Source organism: Dasypus novemcinctus, chromosome 16, assembly GCF_030445035.2.
Source record: "Dasypus novemcinctus isolate mDasNov1 chromosome 16, mDasNov1.1.hap2, whole genome shotgun sequence".
Classification (NCBI taxonomy): domain Eukaryota; kingdom Metazoa; phylum Chordata; class Mammalia; order Cingulata; family Dasypodidae; genus Dasypus; species Dasypus novemcinctus.
The window spans coordinates 65383988-65407070 of NC_080688.1; the positions used below are offsets into that span (position 1 = coordinate 65383988).

At 34.8% G+C, this 23083-nt stretch overlaps 1 protein-coding gene and 1 pseudogene across 5 annotated transcripts in view; one reads left to right on the forward strand and one right to left on the reverse strand.

Annotated features, from left to right (window-relative positions):
* Nucleotides 1-23083, reverse strand: part of DYM (dymeclin) — a 542345-nt gene that overhangs the window by 190064 nt on the left and 329198 nt on the right. The gene's annotated exons all lie outside the window — the stretch shown is intronic.
* On the forward strand, nt 20878-20969 carry LOC111766004 (U6 spliceosomal RNA; annotated as a pseudogene).

Here is a 23083-nt window from a genome sequence, read left to right on the forward strand (position 1 = left end):
CATCAACATTATTTTAGATATATAATAATTAGCTTAATATTAAATACCGTCTGTGATAAGTACTCTACAACAGTGTTGATTTTATGGCTTAGGAAGTAGAAAAAATAAGAAACCTAGACATCGTTAGCTAGTTGGCTGTTAGGTAAGGCTTGTTATAATGCAAGTGTTTACTGGAATAGCAATTCAGAGTATAATGCATGGACAAAAGATGTGTCTACCAATATGCTGAAATCCACGTGATCCTTTAGGCTCCATATTTCAAGATGCTAAAGAAAACTCAATCACTCATTCTTTAAAAAAAAAACCAAAAAACTCCAAAGTAAAAGCAAAAGTGTAAAAGATATGTATTTATAAAATCTAGTAAACAAGGCCCCCAACAAGAGTACACACCTTGAATTCCAACACGAAAACCCAATTTTATTACCATAAAAATGCAGGCAGTATTTTAGCAAGCACATGAAATTATGATCACAATGTCTACCATGATCTTAATTATATGACTGCATAAGCAAAAATTCCATGTAGAATCAAAAATAATCAGTCATGCATATCACAAAATATTCAAATAAAGCAATGTTTCTTTTAAAAAAATGCTGAAATTCAGAAATTGAACTTCTCCTTGTTCAGGTAACTAAAGTCCAAATAAGGAAGGCATAGAAGGAAAACTGAAAGATGACTAACAGCTTTAAAAATAATGTGACATGAATTATTACTAGTAAAAACATTTTGAGAATGTATAAAATACATGATCTATCAACTACCATATATATATATATTTAGAACTATATATATTACCAGAAATATGAATGAAATAGAATCTATTATTAGCTTAAGATAATTACTTTTATAGTTCACAAAGACATTAATACCACTTTCTTTTGTGTGTTTTTAACTTTAAAGTAATTCTGTGGAAAAATATATAATAAGTGGATGTAACGCAAGAGGGTTGCTTTCTTAAGCAGATTTTTCTGCTTTTGACTAAATTTAGTGAGAAATGCTATTTAGTAAAATGGCCCCAGATATGTGGAGGGAAATTAAAAACTGGTAATTTGATTTATCTCAAAATAAAAGCTTTGCCCGTGATCTTAACTTACATTTATACCTATTTTATGAGTAACATACTTTAAAAAATGTATATCCTTATATATTTTCAAGTGCAATGAAAGACAAATTATTTTGCAATTAGTATGCAATTCTAAAGATATCAAACATGTTAGAAGTTTTATGGTTATTTTCTCTTCTCTATTAGAAAATATAGTCTGTAAAGAAATACTGACTTGAAAGATTTTAGGTTGTCTTTCTCTGTCACCCTTTCTTAGTCCCTTGAGAAAACTTCATGCCAAGCAGACAGCAAACTATTCATTAAAAGACAAACAAACATTGCATCAGAATCACTAGTTTATGGCAATATTTGGGACCGAAATAATACTTAATGAGAAAATTCATTTAGAAAGTGAAATTATCTCATAGTGAGCACAAGAGACCCAGGACGGATAGTTTAGAGGCTAGCATCATGGGTTGTAAGACACTTCCTAAGTGCAAAGAACCGTGCTCTCAGGGAAACCTACCAGATAAAGCATGTCTACAATGTATCAGATGTTATAAAGACAGTCACAGGAAACATGACACTAATTACTGTATTTGGAAAATGCTGCAGAATACCTATACTAATAATATAACACAATTCATAAGGAAGGTATTTCTAGCTATTGGGCTCACCTTGGGGATCCCAACCAGAACTCTGGGGTTTCTTTTTCATTAGCCTGTAATCTTAAATTTAGTAAATATAACTAGTCCTTCAGAGTGCTGTAGGAACTGCCAGTCTTAATTGGAATTTTAAGTCTTTATTAGTAAATGCCTTTTTCCAATTTGTTAGCCTCATTGATATTAAAAATCTTTGATCTGTAAAATCTCTGTATTCACTTATTTCAACTTCCTCTCAACCTTGGTGTACTTAATTACTAATTTATACTTGTTCTATACATTTTAACAAATCTTCCTTTATCTTTTCCTTGCATACTTATTCTTTCTTTTAAGAACACAATTTCAAGGGCACAGATGTGCATTCTTTTTTTTTTTTTTCCAACTTTGCTGTGAGGTCTCCTTTAAATAGCCATAGAACCAGTGGGTTAGTCATCTTCCCCTACCCACTTTCCGTTTTATTTAAGATTTATTCATTTTCTCCCCCCTCCCTCCACTGTCTGCTCTGTGTCCATTTGCTGTGTGTTCTTCCGTGTCTGCTTGTATTCTCATTAGGTGGCTCTGGGAACCGATCCTGGGACCTTCTGGAGTGGGAGAGAGGCGATCATTCTCTTGCGCCACTTTAGCTCCCTTGGTCTGCTGCGTCTCTTATTATCTCTCCTCTGTGTCTCTTTTTGTTGTGTCATCTTGCTGTGCCAACTATCTGCTGGGCCAACACTCTGTGTGGGCCATCTCACCACACGGGCCAGCTTGCCTTCACCAGGAAGCCCTGAGTATCAAACCCTGGACCTCCTACATGGTAGATGGGAGCCCAATTGCTTGAGCCACATCCACTTCCCTCACTTTCCTTAAAAAAAAAAAAAAAAAGTCTACTGAATACTGGTGAATAAAATATCCTTTAAGTTAAAGTTTGGAAATACTTCTTTACATAAACCCAGAAACAAAATACATATTTTTAGTAATTTCATAGGAAACCACCTTAACTGTGACTCATCCTGTAATGTGGAAGCACTCCCTTTTCTCACCTCTTAATACAAAGACTCAAAGCACAAAGAGAGAAAGATTACCATCTAGGATGGTGGTTATCAATGCCCAAAGGAAAGCTATGATTTTAACTCCTTGGGCCTTTATCAAATCTTATTAATGTGATTTAATATAATTCTCAGCAAGCTTGACTATTAGCCTCCTCAGCTAAAACTTCAGAATAAAAAAACAAAACAAAACTAACAAACAAAACACAAGAAAGGCGGCAGGAAGGAATCAAGATGGGATTATATGGAGATGGGGAAAATTTAAGAGAGTTTAACAACCAAAAAAAAAGAAGTCTCAACATCAAAGTAGAAGTAAACTCAGAATTCTATTACAGTTTAGTAGAATGCTGCATGTTTATATTGGCAAATCTGAAACATCAAGAGAAAGACTCCTATGTGTGCAAGGTCTCTTACTTAAAAACTTGAGAAAGTATGCAAGAGCAAGATCTCTATCCAAAATACTTTAAAAACGATTTAAAGGGAGTGTTTTAATGGAACATACTTCTGTTATCTGTAAAATATATGGAATTCCACAATTCCTGAGAATGCTAGATAAATGAGGTATCACTTAAATGAGATTTTAAAGTCTACAATATTTGAAGCCATAGTTCCCTTTCAGTTCTGGGTTAATTTCAAAGAGCAAAATCATTAATGTCAACTGGGTGTACTTCTGATATCATAAAACTACAGTGTTTTTAAATTAAAATATATTTACTACAGAACATACACCATACTGATCTGATGAATAATCATTGATTAAATGTCCTTTTACAACACAGCTTTTTACTATAACCACCAGTAATTAGAGGTATAATTCTGTCAGTAACTTAAAATTGTCACACATTTTAAGACAAAATCATAGCTCAAATCAAGTTGAACATAACCTGATAGAAAATAATCCCCGGTTTTAAGAACTGTGGTTAATGTTTAAACACATAAAACTACAATTTCCTATGACCCAGATATAAAGTCATGCTTTGTGCTCCCTCTACTGGCTCTACAGTTGCAGTTAATCCCAGTTCTGGGAGATTGGCTGTACAAAGCAATCCCATTATAACACAATGAAAGGAACCAGTATAAAATATTTGGGGTCTTAAAGATACACTCCAGCTCCCTCATTTGAGTGTTGAGGAAAACCCAGAAAGGTGACATAACTTGACCAAATATAATATAATATAATATAGGGTGCTGACAGATAGCAATGCTGGTTTGTTCATTCCTGATCCAATGCGCCTTCTATTCCACGATTCAAATAGCTTCATGTACAAGATTATTTTCGAACTGTATTTTGCTACAAGTTATCTAAAATCTAAAGCTTGATATCAATGGGCCACACAGATTTTTCACTGTATTCTAATTACAACTGATAAGTGAATTTGATAAATATTCAGGGCAGACATAATAGTTTCAGAATGTATGTGGCTCTAATTTTCTTGGACTGCCCAATTCTAGTAACCTATTATAAAGTGTCCTAACATATCGAGTACTTAAATATCTCCTATTGTGATTCTACCATTAGCTTACAAATCACGATTTTTGGCTTGGCATTTATGGTCACCACACATTAAGTCAAGTAATGTATATCTCTGGATTAATAAAAATGGTAAAATCATTTTGTTGTTGTTGATGAGGAGAAAGGGGACGACAATGACAAAGATGCTCTATAGACTGCCTATCACCTACCAAGGACAGGGTTGGGCCTCCATAGAAACTACTTGCAAGAACAACATATAAGATAGGTATTATTTTCCCTATTTTACAGAGAAGGAAGCTGAGGGAAGTACTTTGCCCAAGGTCTGTTTGACATCAAAGCCTCTACTACTTCTTTCTATCTAATCGCTTTGGTATTTTGGTCAGTCTTTAATCAACAGAGATAAGAATAGTAAAACATGCTCTCTTACTACCAGTACCACTGCCCTCACTTCTTGCACAGAAAGATATTTTGGGTAGGGATAATTCTTTACTTTTAGTTGAGTAGGTCACATGACCTATCCATAACTGTACATTAACCCAGAGTATAAGTTAGCATAGAATTCCAATTTTCTTTTGTATAGGAGAGATATTTAATTATTTGGCAAGAAGTTTGTTTTGGAGAATCTGAAAACACCAGCTCTAGTCTGATAACAATGCAATTTTAAATAGACAGTCTGGGATTAAAAAATCTAATCTGTTCAGACAAAAAGTAAATATTTATTAAGCTAAAATATACAAGTCTATCTTTGTGGGCAAGGGACATTTGTTTCTCAAAGAAAGACATAAATTGTTATCTAATTATGAACAATTTTTATTTAAAAAGAAACTTAAGTCCTCTGTTCCTCTTGAAAATAGAAAACCACAGACATAATTGCCTACTCTTGTTTTTTTAGGTAGTGATGAGCTATTTTCATTGAAGAGAATCATATTAAATAAAGTCTTTATAAAGGAAAACAGTGCTAATTGAACATATTTCACAATTACTGACTAATAACCTACTTGGACAGTACAGACAACAAATAGGAGTATTTCACGAAAGAGTAAGTAGCCTAGGTGAATTCCAACCTTAAGGAATTTAGGGAAAATTGATAAATGAATATAAATTTTATTTGCACAATTTAAGTAATGTAATAAACTTGATACCTGGGGCTCTATAGTTAGCTATAATAATATCATTATGTTTTAGTAACAATTAAACAATATAGCAAAAATAATAGCTAATATATATGCTATGCATATCTAATATATAATATTTATGGATATTAATGATTTTTAACTGAAATGGAAGATAAAAATAACTTTCAGATGTTATGAAGAAAAGAATATATGATGATTCACACACACTTGTGTTTAAAACCAGCTCTTCCTTCACTTCCTAGCTATGTGAACTTGGGTACTTTTCTGAGATTCAGTTTTCTTATGCATGGTGATGAAGATGGTGACAGCTACTTCTTATTAATGAGAATTAATACAAAAACCCTTAATAGAGAATCTAAGGAAAAAGCCATCAGTTAGTTCCAACTGATTATAGCAAGGGGTTACCAGCTTTTCCAACTTTGTTGAACGTTAGTAACAAATTCAAACACTGTGCAAACCAAACACAGCACCTCTCTGGGCTGAGTTTAGACTATAAATTCACAGTATGTAATTTCCATTTTAGAGAATCATTTGGAAATACCACATGTCATGGAATACAGCAAAGCATCTAGAGTCAGGTTCATCTTGGGGTTAGATGGATGCTTTGAAAGAAAGAGATACGCTCAGGAAAGAAAAGTCAAGTTAAGATGATTTTATGAGAGAAACTCAAAGCAAAAATGTGTTTCTCTGGTACAATGTGGTTTTGAGACAGCTCAGGAATATATTTCTATGCCAATATAATATCTGTGGTTTTTATATAACTGTATGTTTTAGTTTCCTGGCTGCAAAAACAAATACTATATAATGGGTTGGCTTAACAACAGGATTTTATTGGTGCTCAATTTCAGAGGCTAGAAGGCTTGCCCCCTCCTAGGGTTGGTATCTTAAGGATGGCCAGTGATCTCTGGAGTTCCTTGGCTTCTTCATCAGAAGGCAATATACATGGCAGCATCTTCTCTTTTCTCCTCTGGGGTCTGCTGACTTCCAGCTTCTGGCTCTTTCCCATGGCTTCTCATCATGTTCAATTTCCGTTGTTTATAAGGATTTCAGCCATTATGAATTAAGGCCTACCCTCATTCAGTCTGGGCACACGTAAATTAAAAATATCTTCAAAGGTCTTATATACAAATGGGATCACACCCACAGGGCCAGCGGCTGAGGCCTGAACATGCCTTTTGTGGGGGACAGTATTCAATCCCAACACTGATTTCAATTTAATCATTGATTTCCCAGTAAAGAGAGAATATGTTATTCCCTGATTTATCAGAGAGAGAATAGTTGGTTTAAAACAGAATCCAGAACCACTATAACATTCCTATGTCTAGGGACAGTCCAAAATTACTCAATATACAGTCTTGTCTAGAAGTTTAGAATTTCATCCGTCTTCTCAATGAGTGAGCTTTTGGTTTTACTGATTTTCTCTATTGCTTTTCTGTTTTCTATATCACTGAAATCTGTTATTTATTATTTTGGGTTTCTTCTCCTTATTTTGAGGTTAACTTGTTCTTTTTCTAATTTCTTAAGGTGGAAGCTAAGGTCATTGACTTGAGACCCTTCTTTTCCAACGTAGGCAATTCATGATGTAAGCCCTCTACTAAATACTACTTTAGTGGTATCTCACAAATTTGATATATTTTCATTTTCATTCTGTTCAAAACACTTTCTAATTTCCTTTTTGACTTCTTCTTTGATCCATGTGTTATTTAGAAATATGTTCTTTAATTTCCAAATATTTGGGGTTTTTCCAGAGAACTCTTACTGATTTCTGTTACAATTCCATTGTGGTCAAAGAACATGCTTTGTATGACCTGAGTCCTTTAAAATATATCAATACTTGGTTTATGTCATAGAATATGGTCTTTATTGGCTAATGTTCTATATGCATTTGAAAAAATATATTTGCAATGTTCTTTAACTTGTTCTTCAAGTTGGTTAACAGAGTTGTTCAAGTCTTCTATAACCTTGCTAATTTTCTGTCTACTTGTTCTATCAATTACTTAAAGGTACTGAAATCTCTAACTGTTATTGTAAATGTGTTTCTCCCTATAGCTTTCTCAAGTTTTTTGCTTCATGGATTTGGAAGCTCTGTTATTTTGGAGCATCCAAATTTGGATTGTAATATCCTCTTGATTGATTGATTCCTTTATCACTACAAAATGGTTTCTTTATTCCTGGTAATAGTCTACTCTTTGAAATCACCTCAATATTAATATAGCCACTTCCACTTCCATTTGACCACTGTTACTGATATGGGTAAGTTTAAGTCTAACATTTTGCTCTAAGTTTTTTATGTGTCTAATCTGTTCTTTTTTTCCTGCCTTCTTTGGATTAACCGAGTATTTTTTATTATTCCATTTTATCTTATGAGCTAAAATTCTTTGTTTTGTTATTTCAGCAGATGGTTTGGGTTTCTGGCATGCATCTTTAACTTATTAGAGTCTACTTTCATGTGCTACTATGCTACTTTATCTATAGTGTAAGAACCTTCCATTTCTCCCCGCCCTAACCATAATACATTGTTAATTATTTTTGCTTAACAAAACTGAATTATCTTCTAAAGAGATTTGAATAATAAGAAAAACAAACATGTATTTACCCATTAATTACCATTTCCAGTGTTCTTCAGTCCTTCTATAGATCTAGATTTCCATATATTATCACTTTTCTTGTGCCAGAAGGACATCTTTTAATATTTCTTGTGATAAAGGTCAGCAGTAAATTCTTTTAGCTTTTGTATGTTTAAAACAGTCTTTGGTTTATGTTGATTTTTATAAGATATTTTTACTGGGTATAGGATTCTAGGTTGGCAGGTGTTTTTTCTTTCTTTCAGTACTTTAGATATTCCACCATCTTTTCAATTGTATGGTCTCTGATAAGAAATCTGCTGTCATCCTTACCTTTGTTGCTCTGTACCTACAGTGTCGTCCTTCTCTGGCTGCTTTTTAAGATTTTCTATTATCCTCGTTATGAGTTGCCTTGGTGTACTGTTCTTCTTGTTTCTTATACTTGGGGTTCACCGAGCTTCTTGGATCTGTGGATTTATAGTTTCTAACACATTTGAAAATTTTGTGGTCATTATTTCTTCTTCTCTCATATACTTTTCTTCTTTTCTTCAGGAATGCCAATTACATGTATTTTAGGCCATTTGAATTTGTGCTGTAGCTTAGTGATATACTTTTTTTTTTTCTCTATGTTAGTTTTTTTTCTCTATGTTAGTTTTTTCTCTAGTTAGTTTATATTGCTATGGCTTCAAGTTCACTAATATTTTCTTACATAATATCTATCCTGTCATTATTTCCATTCAGTGTATCTTTCATCTCAGATACACAGTTTTTATTTCTGAAAGTTTGGGTCTTTTTAAAAATCTTCTATGTCTCTACTTAACTCTTTGAACATATGGAATGCTATAACTGGTTTAACATCCTTGATGTCTAGGTCTAATAACTGTGTTATTTCTGCTTCAATTTTGATTGAATGATAATTTTTCCTTTTCATGAGTTATGCATACTGTTTCTTTGATTGGATGCCAGACATTGTCAATTTTACCTTGTTGGGTGCTGGAAATTTTTTATAATCCTATAAATCTTCATGAGCTTTGTTCTAGGATGCAGTTAAGTTACTGAGAAATAGCTTGATCCTTTTTTTGGGGGGTCTAATTTTTAATATATTTTTAGGCAGGATCAGAAAAAGTGTTTACTCTAAGGTTAGTTACTCCCTAACTACTGATGCAAGAACTTTTTCAGTACTCTATCTAAAACCTTGCAAACTATGGGGTTTTCCAGTGTGGTGGATAGGAACAAGCATTATTATGACCCTGTTTGTGTACTTAAATACTGTTCCTTCTAATCGTCCCAGATGGTTCTTTCCACAGCCTCAAGTAGTTTCCTTGAGTAATACTTGAGATGAATCCACTGCAGATTCTGGAGCTCTCTCTGAAACTCTCTCTTCTCCAGTACCATTGGTCTCTTGGATTCTCAGCTCTATTTCTTCAACTCAGGGAATTCGTCTTGTTCTGCCTGAGTTCTGCCTCCCTGGTCAGTGGTCTGGAAACGCTCTCAAAACAGTAGGCTGGGATACTCAGAGGGCTTATTTCATTGTTTCCTATCTCTCAGGAATTAGTTTCTTTTGTTACCTGATGTCTAGTGTTCTGAAAACCACTGTTTCAAATGTTTTGTCTGTTTGTTGTTGTTTTAGGTGGGAAGTTCAAATCCCTGTTACTCCATTTGGGCTCAAAGCAAATAGTGATTTTTGAACACTTACGTGAAAAAAAACACATAGTTTTAGAAATTTTATATAGAAACCTAAAGAGTGTTGAAGAAAAGACAAACATTTTTTGTCTCGTATTTTACCTTACTTGAAGTTATGATTGTAGAATGTTTTTTCCATCTCCAAAAACCAAAAGATTTTAAATTTCACCCTGATCTCTCAAAAAACCACTAAATACACATTTACTTCCATTTGTGTGGAAACTTTATTCCCTTAAAATAATCCCACTAGTTTTGTGCTTTGCAATACTGTATTCTATTTGTATGGTTCATCTCTTGTTGTATGTTATAAATGCCACTTATTTTTAGCCTTTTAAAACTTAGTAATCTTCACTGTGGAAATCAAAATATTATGTACTATCTTTTTTTTTTTCCAGAAAATAATGTGGCACCATTAAAAAGGACAGACACCACAAAGTAGTTTTGGTTTTCTAGATGCACGTCCTACTACTCACCACTTTATTCCACATGTTAACCATATTGATCTACTCATCATTTCCTGAATACACCATGCCTTTGGTCTTGACAACCTCTTAGCCTAAGCCTTTCCCACATTCTCGGCCTTGTGAATGTCTACTTATCCTTTAAAATTTAGCCTAGAAAAACATTTACCACATTTCCTAGTTTTTTGTATCTGTATTTATCTCCCTTGCTAAACTATAAAGTTCTTGAGATAAGATTATTCATTTCTTCCTCCCTGGTGCCTAGCATAGTGCCTGTACATTTAACAGGTTCTCAAAAAATGTCTCTTAATTGAACTAAACTCAGAAATAGAAACAATTTGGAGACGTGATTAAGACTAGACAGTTCCTCTCTCTACAATAGGAAGGTAGACTAGGACTCTTGGATGTCCATGATCAGCAGTGGAAAGTCTCTTTTACGTTGAAAAGTATTTCTCTTTGGCAGGGGAAGAGATTCTACATTTTCTCCAGGGGGCTATACTTTAAAAAGTGCTACCACTTCTTCCTTAGCCACTGCCACCAATTTACTCCAAACTAAAAATATTAGATATTTCCATTATCCTCTCTACAAGAAGACTAATTCTAAAAGAAAACTCTATTCCCTAGGGATTGGGTTACTAAGGTATTAGAGAAGTATAAATCTTTATTCTATCATATGGTCAGAGTTTATAGTTACTCCAGCAATATATATCTTAGCGGTACATAGAGAAATACCATAATACTTCTAAAATAAGAATTATTTATGAAGTTAAAAAAATAAAGCTAACGAAGGAATGGGGAGTACTGCAGAGAGGCCCTGGTTTTGGATGCGTGGCTGGAGAAGGTGAGGAAGTAACATTTAAGCAAAGACTTAATAAGCAAGGGTGCATGCCATACAGCATCTGGTCAAGGAACATTCTAAGAAAAAGGAACAATAAATACAAGTGATAGGATGGTTCATTTCTGATCATGTTCAGACTGAATTACTGGTAACAATTCCATGAATATTAACTTAAATTAATAATAATTAATTAAATTTAATTAATAAATTAAAATTATTGTTTAAAGCTTAAAAGAGCCATAGGACATCATTATTTTATTTACCAAGTTCCCGCCCCCATCCTGAGCAAAATTAAGTTTCATCTAGAAACTTACTGTTAGTCAAACAGAAAATTAAATGATTGCCCTTCAGCCATCATTTACAGCAACAATAGAATCTATCTGCTGCAAAACAGGAACTGGATTTGAAAAATATAATGCTACTAAAAATATCTTCAATACTTGAATGCAAAATGAGAATTAACTTATTCAATAATTCAGTAATATGACTCTGGAAAACCTGTCTACTTCTGAAAAGTGAGAAGTGGTCTAAATAGGTAGAAGTTGAAATGTGAGTTATATTAAATTAAGCTGGGATTAATTATTGAATTATATTAAACTGGGATTAAATATTTAATTATCCCTAAAAATGAATGGCAGAAGGTTACTAGCAATATCAGAACACTTATTTATCTTTAAGTGGAAAACATGTGAACCACCAATATATAAATAGTAGTTGTTACAGCAATAGAAAGAAAAATAACAATAGGACATTTGGGTCCTTAATAGGTAACAGATGTTGTGCTAAATGTTTGTATACATTGTCTCATTTAAACCTGATCACAATCTGGATAGGCAGGTTTCACTATTATATCTAAAGATCACTAGCTTCTTGGTAGCAAAAGTAGAACTCAGGACTAGGCAGCCTGACTCAATGCCTAAGAACCATACCAAAACACAAACACCTGTATATCAACCTCAATGATTGTTCTCACTAGTCTTAAACAGAATCTGACACTTACCTATTTACAGGTGTTTTGCTTTGTTTTTTAACTTCTTATTTTGAAGTAACTTCAAACTTAGAGGATAGTTTTAAAAATAACACACAATCCATACTGATATAAACTCATTACCTTCCCCTGCCCCTGGTATGGGACATGATTCCTGGGAATGAGCCTCCCTGGTACCAAGGGATTATTACGAAGTGCCAAATAGAGATGCATTTGGAAAAGACCTTGACCAAAAGGGGACATATTAAATACAAATGAGTTTTTATGACTAAGAGATTTCAAAGTGAGTTGAGAGGTCATTCAAGTGGTTACACTTTTGCACATTTCAAGAGAATCTAACTGAATGCCACAGTAACAGTACTTCAAACAGGAGGGCTCTTAGGGCTCTAGACACTAGGCAGAGAAAACAATCCCAGGAATGTGGAGCCCTGCCAGTGGGCCCGACCTTGGGATATATGATAACCTACCCCCCCAATGTATTGGAGTTAGACTCATTTATAATTTTCCTACATATGGCTCTTATGCCCATTTTATTTGAACCTATAATTTATGCTATACTGATTAAATATGTGTCCCAGAAACTTAAATCTTCTGGCTGTTCATATGCTGGTTGAGCCCTGAATCTCAGCAGAGTTGTAGCCAACACCCACTCTCCAGTTCATCAGACTCCCCCAGGAAAACAACCAAAAGGATGATGGACAATGCCCATCCCCCAAAAAACAGACAGTATCTACAAGTGCAAGCAAGACAGTTCCATTCATCTGCCCCATGGGATCTAAGCCCCTCTCAATTGGAAGCAGAGTGGGCATCACTCATCCCCAAATCTACAAGAGCAATGAACAAATATAAGGGGAAAAGCAACTATGAACTAAAGTAGAATTACTATTATTCTAGTAATGAAAGAACTTGTAACATTGATACAAAGGCAGTGGTCACAGAGGTTCTGAGGGGAGGGAGAGGGAAGAATAGGTCTAACATGGGGCATTTTGGGGACATGGGAATTGCTCTGCATGACAATGCAATGATGGATACAGTCAGTATACATTTTGTCAAAACCTATAAAATTGTACAGTGCAAAGTATAAACTATAATATAAACTATAGACCATGGTTAGTAAAAATGCTGCAATATGGGAAGTGGATTTGGCTCAACGGATAGAGTGCCTGCCTACCACACGGGAGGTCCAGGGTTCAAACCCAGGGCCTCCTGACCCATGTGATGAGCTGGCCCATGGGCAGTGCTGATGCATGCAAGGAGTGCTGTGCCACACAGGGGTGTCCCCTGCGTAGGGGAGCCCCCACGTGCAAGGAGTGTGCCCTGTAAGAAGAGCTGCCCAGCACGAAAAAAGTGCAGCCTGCCCAGGAGTGGCGCCGCACACACGGAGAGCTGATGCAGCAAGATGATGCAACAAAAAGAGACACAGATTCCTGTGCCACTGACAAGAATACAAGTGGACACAGAAGAACACACAGTGAATGGATAGAGAGAGCAGACAACTGGGGGGGGGGGAGGAAGGAGAGAGGAAAAAAAAACAACTTAAAAAATTGCTGCAATATGTGTTCATCATTTGTAACAAATGTACCACTCTAACGAAAAATAGTATTAATAGGGGAAAGCATGGGATGGGGAGGGCATGAGGTATATGGGAATCCCCTATACTTTCGATGTAACTTTTCTATAATCCAAAGCTTTTTTAAGAATAAAGTTGTTTTTTGTTTTTGTTTTTTAATTAATATGATTAAAAAATTATTTAGGGAGCGGATATGGCTCAAGCAGTTGAGTGCCTGCCACTCACATGGGAGGTACCGAGTTTGGTTTCTGGTGCATGCTAAAGAAAACAAACAAAAAAAGCATACAGCGAGCAAACAATGAGCAACCATATAAGGGAGTCAACTCAGGGGAGCCAATGTAGCTCGGTGGTTAAACACCAGCTTTCCACATCAAAGGTCCTAAGTTCAATCCCCAACCCCAATACCTCAAAAAAATTATTTAGACACAAATAAAGTTAAATATGTAGAACTGCCATATAATATCAGGTTTTTAATGAGCTCTAAGATGGGTCAAAATCATCTCAAGGGCAAGGTTACTTAATAAGATCATACTAGTATTAAAAAACAAAAACAAAAAAAATTCTTGGGAGGCAGTATAAAGTTTAAAGTGTGGCTTCTGGAGCTAGAATGTTTATGTTTCAATACTGGCTTTACCCGCTTTTGGCAAGTTTTTTAATCTCTCTGTGCATCAGTTTCCTCATCCATAAAATGAGGTAATAGTATTGTCTGTTTCATAAAGTTTCTTTGAGGATTAAAATAAAAAGTGAATAATTAAAAGATTGCGGTAAGAAGATCTCAATAAATATTAGCTATTATAACCACTACTGAGCAAAGAAAGTATTTTGTATGTGCATACTCTCTAATTACAGCCGTAAAAAAAAAATCTATATAGTATATCTAGGTTCATTTAAAAATTAATTTTTAATGAACTGCCTGCCTCTTAAAGACAGCCAGTTTGTAGAATTGTACAAAACAAGAGGCCTCTTTCAACACATCTGATTCCAGTTTAAGATCACTATAAGAATATGCACAGAAAAATGCTAAAGCATATTAGGAACTCTTAAATTCCCATTCCAGCTTAAATCTGTAAGATAGATTTAAGAACGTAAAAGAATTTAATTTTTAAAAATCTCAAAACATGAAATAAAAATATAGATGCTATCTACAGAGAATAATTCATCAAGCACATGTATGGCAAAATTCATTAATCTCAATTTACAATGCTGTGAATATTCAATAAGACAAAATCTTGATCAGAGCAGGGACTCCAGAGAGACCTGATTCTACTTCCAGATTGTTGTGTGCCCTTTGCCAAACCATTTAACTTCTCTGGATGCTCCGTTCTTTCCTCATTGTTTGTAACACAGAAACAAATCATTCTGTTGTCAATCTAACTTAGAGGCATAGGATTAGAATAAATGCCACACCTATTCTGTAGCAAACTAAAAAGGATTTACCCTTCTCATCATGAACATGATGATTTAGTTACTTAGTGCCAATAGGTGAAAAATGAACTTTTGATTTACATCGCTGTGTTATACTTAAATTCTGAAAGTCAAATAAATGTAAGGACTGGCTTCATGATGTGCCAAGGCATGGAGAGTGGGTGGAATCACTTTTCTTCCATATATGGGAAATCCTGTATGTTTAAGTCTGTTAGAAATTTAGTAACCAAGAATATTTCTATAATAAGCAGTTATGCAAGACTGCATGTCTGAATATGTACATGAAATTCCCTGCAAATGGAAGTCCCAGGAGACTAGCGTCTAACTTGGGGAATTTTGTACCCACTCCAAATCCTCCCTATGCATAGCCTAAACTTCATGGGAAATTTTAATTTGTTTTTTAGAGTGTTTATCTTCAGAAACTCTGGTTGCACCTATACACCCATAGGTACATCAACTAAGACGTGCGAACCCCCTGTACCAATGCAATTTGTATTTAGGGCCATTGGGGTTGAACTATTGTCATCCTGTGTATCATATATGAATTTCATATTGTTTTTTCCTTAAGATTCCTTCAGTTCTTTCTTGTTTCCATGTGCCGAAACTGTCATGATATCCTTCTCACAATAATTCACTTAATAAGTATCTTTTGTTATATTTTCGTTATGGATTTAATCTAAAAGTTTTCCCTTTAGATGATAAATTGTATACTCTAACCCAATGACATTTTAGTGCACATCACCATGGCAGGACAGACAAACACGTATTCTGGGTAGAGTTTTAATATTATTTTTGGTCTTCAACAAATCCAACCAATATTTTTATAAGTGACACACTGAAATATTTTATGAACATTTCCAAGTAGGTCTAATATAATAAATTTGATTCTCTACTAGAAAATTTTGAATTAAAGTGACCCAAGAGAATTTTAATATGTATAGTATATATTTTCTTCCATCTTAGCTATATTTTTGCAACTTCTTTTGTTACAGCCATTCATATCCATAATTTATTTATGACAAAGGAAAACTTTCCTTTTTTGGGGGGTGGGGGGAGAGGCTCTTGTTAGAACAACTCTGGTTTCAAATTATTTTCCAGTGCTGGGCCTGAATATCAAGAGGTAAAACTTAATGCAAAATATATTTTTCCCTCTGAATTTCTTCTGCTTAGCCAGAACTTCCAGGAAAAAAGTTCTTTTTTTTTTTTTTTTAACTTTTTTGAGACATTGTTCAAAGTATGTAGATATTAATTTGATAATCGTGGGTTACCAGATAGCTTCAAAAAGTGGAAAATTTATAAAACATATTTAACTGGGAGAAAAAGCAATGACGCTCCACATAGTCAAGAAGAATTGAGGAACCTTCCTCTTTTTTTTAAAGGAGGGGACTGAACCTGGGACCTAGTACATGGCAAGAAGGTGCTCAACCACTTGAGCTACATCTGTTCCAAGGAGTCTTCTTTTGCCAAATGGTTTTACTTCATATCTGGGAAACTACATAACCACATAAGTATGACCAGTATACTCAATTAACTAATGTTGCTATGAACTTGAGTGCTATTTTAAAGATGTAGTAGCACTGTAATAGGATTGACATCTTACTGTTTCTGGCCAAGGTACTCCCTTAAAAAGTAATCATTATTACACTGGGCAAGTCTGCAAAAAGTACATTTCAATAAACTAAAATCATGCCTTAATGCAGCAAATGTGAAGCACCTTTTGTGTAACCAACTATCATATCAGATACTGATGGTCAGTGGTTTAAAGCACACACATATTCTGCCCTCAGGAAGCTTAAGTCAACTATCAGAGAGAAAGAAGGAGGAGGTAAAAAGCCCTGAGATAGAAAAGGGCTCAGCATGGTCTGGGAAAGAAAAGTAGATTGGTGTAGCTAGAGAATGCACCATCATAAAGGTAACAGGAAGTCAGGGAGAAGACCTGGTTTAGATGAGGAATTAGGGGGTGAAGGGTGGAGGGCAGGCCAGAGAGATGAGGCTGTAAGAGTAGAAACCAATAGGAGGTTCCACAGTCTAGATGTGAGATAAGGATAGTTTCAGCAAAGGTGGCTGGCAGTGGTGACAGAAAAAAGAGAACACATTCACTTTATATTTTAGCTATAGACCTGAATGGATCTAGTGAGGTAGGATGTAGGGGGTGAGGAAAAGAAAATGATGATGACTCCCACGTGATGGGCAAAAGTCACTTACTTGATGGATGCAGGCACTATTTACTGACATGGAGGAGCTAAAAAAAGAAAAGGTTCATGGAAGAAGGTGAGGAGTTCACGTGGAAGTTGAGGCAGGTAAGAGGTGGGAGTGATGATGCTAACACCAAAGCAGGTGACAACATGGGACTGGAGCTCAGAATCCCAGCCAGAGTTATAAACTTGGGATGTACTGGCACAAGGACGACATGTAAAATGATACAAATGAATGAAAATGCCACAGGTAGAGTTTAAGTGAAAAGAGATGAGGGGCCTCAGGAATGAGCCTGTAGAGATTCTAATATTTAAGGCAAAAGAACCTAAGAAGAAATGGTGAGAAGAGTGGGAAGAAAACTAGGAGTATGCTGTCACACAAGGCAAGAGAAGGGGGTAGAACAAAGCTGTCTACCTCAGCTGTGAGATCAAATAAACATCACCACTAGCTTGTTAAGTTTTGCCTTCCTCTCTTCTGTAGGAAACCCAGCAACAATTCATTCCTATAACTCTTTTTTTTTTTTAAAGCAGAAACCAAAAAAAAAAAAAAAAAAGAGCAGAGGGTTGTTGGTTTTTTAAGAAAATTAGAGGCCTACTAGTTCTTCTTCTATTTCTTCTTCTACTATTTCTTCTCTTCTGATCTGAATTACCTGTCCTAATTTGATTTATGCTGCACTGAGTTTTAAGTAGTGAATCTCTAAGACTGAGCACCACATTACAGAAAATAAAATAAGGCTGATGACAGGATCAAGTAATGAATATGTAATTCAAAAGGAAACCATAATGGTTTAAGTGGGAAAATACATTTCATTTCAGGCCACAGAAGAGGCACAGAAATCAATAAAGCACATAGCCACAACAGAATTATTAAGACAGTATCATCTGGTTGAAAAATTATTACTAAGGCTTCAAATATTTATTCATTACAGATTTAGTGAGTGGTATACCATGACAACACTGTTTCAGCAAGTTTTACAAAACTTTTTTAGGAAATTCATTAAAACATTTTCTTAGACTGAAGATGCAATCTTTTGAAAGCAATAAAAATGGCATCAGATGTAATTTTTAAAAACACAGCGTAAAAGGCATACCAAGTAGGTAAAAACACTCCCAAATTTGAAAGTGCTACAGTTTAGATATAGAAATTATTTAATGTTTTTCTTACTTGGAATGATAAATTCATGCTTTAAAAGAAAAGTCCAAGGGAAAAAAAAAAAGAGATGAATCTATAAGAATTCTAAAATAAACCACGAGAGAAATTTTCTGTCCTCAGAGTTGGAAAATTCCTTTCTGTTCCCATAAACCATTGCAGTTCATTGCCAATTAATAAAATGATATAACACTTTATTGGTGGTGGAAAAAAAGAAAAACCAAAGACATATATTTAACTTAGAGTAAGGGGTGAGAGGGAGATGTAGGTGGGGATAAATTTTATAATTTAAATTTGTGTAATTTTTTAGAATCCCTAAAAATAAAATTTTACATTATTGAAAAATATATATTTTTTGTTAATGTTCCACAAAGATTTTAGTTTTTAAAAGAGTAGTAATACAATTTATATTTTTACTTATTATATAAAATGTTTTCCATATTTCTACATATTTCTTTTTTAATATTTTTAATGCTATATAAATTCCATTAAGTTGACATAATTTACTTGACTATCCTTATTTTGTTCCTAAATACAATTATTTTCTTAGGTTAAATTTTTTCTTAGGATAAATTCCAAGATATTAACATTTAACGTCTTTTGGAAGATTTCTTTATAGAAATCCACTATTTTCACCATTCTTTACCTTATATATGCAACTTACTATTAGAAGATAATCAAGGATTGGGTATTAAGTCAAATGTTTACTATATTAATACAAATTCTAAAATGGTTGGACAGTTTAAGAAGTCTTTAGTCTTAAAAAATGAACCTTTTACCTACTATATTACACAAAGCTTTTATTACTTGGTGACAAGAATATCTCTAAGCACACTCTTACAGCATAAAACATAAGCCACACAGAAGAGACATACTAATAAAGATGTGCAATGTTGCTAGGAACTAATTCTATGCACAAGAGTAATGTTAGAGTTCCTATTGATAGTTCAAAGGATATCATTTCAGTGTTTAAATATGTTCTCTTTATATAGCTATTTCTTTTTTTGTTTTCAAAAATTTCTATGAGCTCCGTTTTCATTTCCACTGCCACAATCAACTTGTCCTGTGTTGTTCTATTACCTACATGCAAAATTCTCTAATTCATTTAAATGCATTACAATCATCAGAAAAAGCATGTTTTCATTGTGTCATATTCATGCTCAAAAACACTAAGTAAAATCCCACCGCCTACAGAAAACTATGCAGAAACAACAACAAACCAAAACCCGAAATAAAACAAAACAACAACAAACATTCAAAAGTGTCCTGGCCAACATTTAAGGGCCTCAGGAGTCTGACTTATTAATCCTATACATACATCTGCTCTTAAAAAAACCACTCTATTTACTGTCCTCGGAATATATCATGTGCTCTCCCACCTGTGAACTTCTGCACTTCGGTTTGCACTCTATTATAATTAATTATAATCTATCCTTTAAATTCTTGCTCAAATCCTACTTGTTTGAGGCCACTTCAGATCCCTCTGTCAGAGAGCTTCTTTTTCATGCATTACTCATTTTATAGTTAACTAGTAGTACTAGGCAATGATTCTTCTCAATGGTTTTGTCTTAGTTCCCTGTCTTCACCATGGACCTCTCGCTCTCTGGCACAGGACTCATCAAATAATAGTCAATGAGTAAAATTTATTAACTTTATTACTCAAGTCAGGAACTCTTGATGGTGTGGCAGAGACTGTTAGTGTTCTCCCTTTTCCACACAGTAAGAAAATTTTTTGCAGAACACAGGGCCACTCAGGTAAAAATTATATTCCCTAGTCAACCCTGCAGGTGAAATAGTTCTGTGACTATGTTTTGGCCAAAGGGACATCTGATGCCCTTAAATTATCATTGCACCTTCCCCCTTTCCGCTCTCCTTCCTTCCACCTTCCAGCCAGAATTTGTGGTGTCATCCCACATTTTTCAGGTATGGCCAAGATTTTTCAGGTTTGGTCAAGATACTGGGGATGGGGGTGCGTGAGAGAGAAAGACTTTGGGTCCTGAGCGTTTTATAGAACAAGGCTGCCATAACACCTCAGACTTTCACTTGAGAAATTAAATTCTATCTTGTTTAAGCCAATATCATTTTGGGTCTCTCTTTTCTGGCTGCTATATGGAATATTCTGATTCTAACTAAACTGGTCCATGAAAAAATTTCTATTTCTGTCTTTTGGATGTAAAGCCCAACATTTTCAATAAATTCTAGAAGAGTTCTAAGACCCCCAGAAGGTAAAGAACCACTGACCTTGGCAAAAATTAATTGGCCAAGAACTTCAGTGCTAACATGATTAATTTTTATAAGAAAGCAACAATGTTTTAAGCCCATATGGGTTAGGAAATAATTGTAAATATTGTTGACAGTCCTTCTCAGCATTTTAGCATCAGGCAGCAACAACTGAAGCCCTGAGTTAATAGGAGCTCAAAATGAATTGTGCACTGCAACGGAATCATCTCAGCACTTAACATTCCCTTGATTTCTTCTTGTCTCATGCCCAACTAAAAACAACATTAGCAGCTATATTTTCAAAATCAGCAAAATATGTAAGTTAAATATAAAGTCACTTAAGATATTATTAAAGTAGGTATTTTCTTCACAGATTTCTCATAACATTTATTCACTACTCTACCTTAAAACCTAATAAAGCAGAACTTAAAATTATGCATAGTGCTCACTTGGGCAGCATATATACTAAAATTGGAATGACACAAAGAAGATTAGCATGGCCCCTGCACAAGGATGACACGTTCCATATTTTTGCATTTTCAGGACTTGGAATTGTCCTGAATGATATTGCAGGGACAGTTGCAGGACATCATATATCCTGCCATAACCCAGTGAATGGACTGGGAGAGAGGGTAAACTACAATGTAAACTATAACCCACAATGGGGAGCAGTGCTTCAAAATGTATTCATCAAATGCAATGAATGTGCCACATTGATGAAAGAATTTGGTGATGTGGGAGGAGTGGGGGGTGGGGCGGGGAGTGGGGGTATATGGGATCCTCTTATATTTTTTAATATAATATTTTATATGATCTATGTATCTTTAACAAATTTTAAAATCTATAAAAACTTAAAAAAAAACAAAAGGAAAAAATTTATGCATAAAGGTCTAAGCAGTCAAAACATTTGACTTCACTAAGTTACTAATGATCAATTAAAATTTCCAAGTGCCCACTCAAAATTCTAAACTTGAACACTATGGAAGTCAAATCTAAGGTTTGTGACTTGAGAGTTACTCTCAATGCATCTAAAGATTAAGAGGAGGAGTTAACAGGTCTGAATTATATTTTGTATAATATGAACTCAAACTGAGAAAGATGGGACAAAATTAATTCATTACATTTAAGAAAGAAAAAATGTAAAGCCTTGCAATTGAATTCAAATAATAAAATGTACAAGTCCAGGAGGGATTGTATTAGTCTGCCAAAGGAGTGCTGATACAATGTACCAGAAATCCATTTCCGTTTTATAAAGGGTATTTATTTGGGGTAGAAGTTTACAGTAACAGGCTCTAAAGAGTCCAACTCAGGTTGCTTTCTTACCAAAGTCAGTTGCCACACATTGGAGCAAGATGGTTGGCAATCTCTGCCTGGTCTCTCCTTCCTTCTTCCACTTAAGGCTCCATGGTCCCAGCTTCTTTCTGTCTCAGCTGTAGGCTGGCAGAGGGCTTGTCTCTCAAGGCTTCCTATATCGGTCTGGCATCAGGCTTACTTCTTTCCAGGCTTGCCCAGCTGGAAACTATCAGGCGGATGGCTCAGCTCTCTCCTCTTCCATTGTCCATTGAGCGTTCTCTCGTCCCATGTCTTCTGTGTGTCTTCTTGAGTGATGTCCCTTTTATATCAGTCCACCAAGGGGGTGGGGACATGAGTCATGCCCTACTGATGTGGTTGAATCAATGCCCTAATCTTTTATCAAGTAAACTTAAAACCTTTGAATACAATCGAAGAATATCACACCCAGAGGAAAAGACTAGTTTACAAACATAATTTTTCTCTTCTTTGGGGATTCACAAAAATATTCTCGAACTGCCACAGGGATGTACATTCATGTGGGAAAGATCTGAGAATGTTACATGAACCAAGTGTGACTGTGTATAAAAATGACCACAATCCTAGGATAAATTAATGAAGTATAATTTTACACTCAAAATGATAAAATACAGCTAAAACACTGCACCCAATTCTAGCTATCAAATTTTAAGATAGGTGCTGACAAATAGAGATTATCCATTAAGATAAGAAGACTGAATAATCTAAAACTCATCTATTGTTAGGAAGCACCAGGGTATTTAAGCTGTAGGGAAAAAAATATTGAGGAGTCATAATGTCATAAGGAGACATGATGTTTTATGGAAACTGAAGGGCTCTCACAAACAGGAAAGTTTATACATTTGTTTATTTCTCTGAAGCACAGAACTAGACCCTACATATAAAAGCTATTGGCAGGTAGACTAAACATATGGCAAAGCTTTCTAACCCTGAAACAGCAAGAACTCTACTGCCTCCTGAGTTGCTGAGTACCTGAAAGCTTTCTCTCAGGGATGCTGTAAAAAGAATTCCTATATTGGGAAGAAGATTACATTAGAATGACCGATAGTTCTATGTAAAGCAGTAATTCATGTTAGCCCAAGGTAAGTTCTCTCTAGGAACTGAATTACATTTTAAACATTCCATATAACCAAAGCTACGTAAGTTTGTGAAGTGAGTTTGTGATTGCTCCATCCATTTGGCTTCTTCTTCTACATAATATAATTCTGTTGAAAGAAAATTTCTAAACTACAGGGACTAGATTACACTTAACTATGTGTCACTGTGTATGCAGGATGTTATTAGTCATTTGCAAAAGAACATGGCATGAGAAGGTGAC